At 45.9% G+C, this 2967-nt stretch overlaps 1 long non-coding RNA gene across 1 annotated transcript in view; it reads right to left on the bottom strand.

The window, feature by feature from the left end:
* Nucleotides 1–2406: 2406 nt before the first annotated feature.
* Nucleotides 2407–2967, bottom strand: part of LOC124029812 — a 2779-nt gene continuing 2218 nt past the window's right edge. The window contains exons 2-3 of the long non-coding RNA XR_006837846.1: nt 2844–2967; nt 2407–2508 (exon numbers count right to left, since the gene is read on the bottom strand). The exon at nt 2844–2967 is cut by the window's right edge and continues 50 nt beyond it. This is a non-coding gene — a long non-coding RNA (uncharacterized LOC124029812). The remainder of the gene's footprint in view (nt 2509–2843) is intronic.

Here is a 2967-nt window from a genome sequence, read left to right as displayed (position 1 = left end):
AGATAACAGACAGGAAGTAGAGAGCAGAGACGGGAGAGAGAAAGCCCTTTGAATTGAATTGAGAGGGGACAGAGAGAAAAGGGGAGGGAGAGAATAGAAAGATACACAGAGAGAGAGAGATAACAGACAGGAAGTAGAGAGCAGAGAGAGAGAGAGATAACAGACAGGAAGTAGAGAGCAGAGACGGGAGAGAGAAAGCCCTTTGAATTGAATTGAGAGGGGACAGAGAGAAAAGGGGAGGGAGAGAATAGAAAGATACACAGAGAGAGAGAGAGATAACAGACAGGAAGTAGAGAGCAGAGAGAGAGAGAGATAACAGACAGGAAGTAGAGAGCAGAGACGGGAGAGAGAAAGCCCTTTGAATTGAATTGAGAGGGGACAGAGAGAAAAGGGGAGGGAGAGAATAGAAAGATACACAGAGAGAGAGAGAGGTAACAGACAGGAAGTAGAGAGCAGAGAGAGAGAGAGGTAACAGACAGGAAGTAGAGAGCAGAGAGAGAGAGAGGTAACAGACAGGAAGTAGAGAGCAGAGAGAGAGAGAGGTAACAGACAGGAAGTAGAGAGCAGAGAGAGAGAGAGATAACAGACAGGAAGTAGAGAGCAGAGAGAGAGATAACAGACAGGAAGTAGAGAGCAGAGAGAGAGAGGTAACAGACAGGAAGTAGAGAGAGAGAGAGAGAGATAACAGACAGGAAGTAGAGAGCAGAGAGAGATAACAGACAGGAAGTAGAGAGCAGAGAGAGAGAGAGGTAACAGACAGGAAGTAGAGAGCAGAGAGAGAGAGAGATAACAGACAGGAAGTAGAGAGCAGAGAGAGAGAGAGATAACAGACAGGAAGTAGAGAGCAGAGAGAGAGATAACAGACAGGAAGTAGAGAGCAGACAGACAGGAAGTAGAGAGCAGAGAGAGAGAGAGATAACAGACAGGAAGTAGAGAGCAGAGAGAGAGATAACAGACAGGAAGTAGAGAGCAGAGAGAGAGAGATAACAGACAGGAAGTAGAGAGCAGAGAGAGAGAGAGGTAACAGACAGGAAGTAGAGAGCAGAGAGAGAGAGAGGTAACAGACAGGAAGTAGAGAGCAGAGAGAGAGAGAGATAACAGACAGGAAGTAGAGAGAGAGAGAGAGATAACAGACAGGAAGTAGAGAGCAGAGAGAGAGATAACAGACAGGAAGTAGAGAGCAGAGAGAGAGATAACAGACAGGAAGTAGAGAGCAGAGAGAGAGAGAGGTAACAGACAGGAAGTAGAGAGCAGAGAGAGAGAGAGGTCCACTCTGTATTTAAAGGGACAGTGACAAGGCACAGTAAGAGTCCAAGTTTATATATGCAGGAAAACTACACCATAAACCCTTTACTAAAAATAAAAACAAACATCAAATCAAGAAATAAAATCATGTAACAAACAACTGGGTTCTCAAGTTCTTTATTGGCATCATCCAGCATAAACAACGTATAACATGGTAATAGCGATTTATTATGTATGAATAGGCTATATCGCTCAAATTCAAATCTGGACCTCGAAGCCTGCTTTTTCCCATTGTTCCTCTCTGATCAGGGCCTGATTTAGACCTGGGACACCAGGTGGGGTGATATTAATGATCAGGGCCTGATTTAGACCTGGGACACCAGGTGGGGTGATATTAATGACCAGGGCCTGATTTAGACTTGGGACACCAGGTGGGGTGATATTAATGATCAGGGCCTGATTTAGACCTGGGACACCAGGTGGGATGGTATTAATGATCAGGGCCTGATTTAGACCTGGGACACCAGGTGGGATGGTATTAATGATCAGGGCCTGATTTAGACCTGGGACACCAGGTGGGGTGATATTAATGATCAGGGCCTGATTTAGACCTGGGACACCAGGTGGGGTGATATTACAGGTTGTATTTAGTGACAGCAGCCCAGCCAGTGTGAGTGCGGATCCAGTCGAAGTAGTGTGCCACTTTAGTGTACACTCCAGGGAACTTGGCCTGCCCACACTTCTCCCCCCAGGAGACAATACCCCAGAGGTAGGAAACACCTAGAGAGTCCTGGCACACCAGAGGACCTCCAGAATCACCCTGACACGAGTCCACGTGGCCGTCCAGATCACCTACACACACACACACACACACACACACACACACACACACACACACACACACACACACACACACACACACACACACACACACACACACACACACACACACACACACACACACACACACACACACACACACACACACACACACAACCATTAGGAAAAGACAGAGAGAGATAATTCAGTATAAATAGTCATTGTTGATTATTTTAAATGTATTTAAAAAATATATATTCAAATATAATCCATTCCTTCATTTACCATTGTTAGAATCAAAAGAACCAACTGAGGAATTTGGAAAACACATTTTGTATGTACCTGCGCACATCATTCCATCGTAGTAACGCGGACCGTAGAATTCTTGACAGTTGGCGATCAGAGAGACGTTGGCCCAGAGCAGCACATCAGATGACGAACCATCTGAATAAACACACACACACAAACCACAGTATAAAGGCAGGACACAACTAGCACACACACACACAAACCACAGTATAAAGGCAGGACACAACTAGCACACACACACACACAAACCACAGTATAAAGGCAGGACACACACACACACACACACACACACACACACACACACACACACACACACACACACACACACACACACACACACACACACACACACACACACACACACACACACACACACACACACAAACCACAGTATAAAGTCAGGACACAACTAACACACACACACACACACACACACACACACACACACACACACACACACACACACCTACCTTTCTTCCTCCCCCAGCCTGATATGCTGCAGGTATGGTTAGGGTTGAACAGTTGTACGGACCAGGAACACACACAGCACTGACTGCTGGGTTCTCTTCAAACACTGGGTCTTGAATGGAAGCT

The sequence above is a fragment of the Oncorhynchus gorbuscha genome, unplaced genomic scaffold, assembly GCF_021184085.1.
Source record: "Oncorhynchus gorbuscha isolate QuinsamMale2020 ecotype Even-year unplaced genomic scaffold, OgorEven_v1.0 Un_scaffold_7776, whole genome shotgun sequence".
Lineage (NCBI taxonomy): Eukaryota > Metazoa > Chordata > Actinopteri > Salmoniformes > Salmonidae > Oncorhynchus > Oncorhynchus gorbuscha.
The sequence above is the reverse complement of the archived record's forward strand: the minus strand, read 5'-3'. Positions and strand labels throughout refer to the sequence as shown.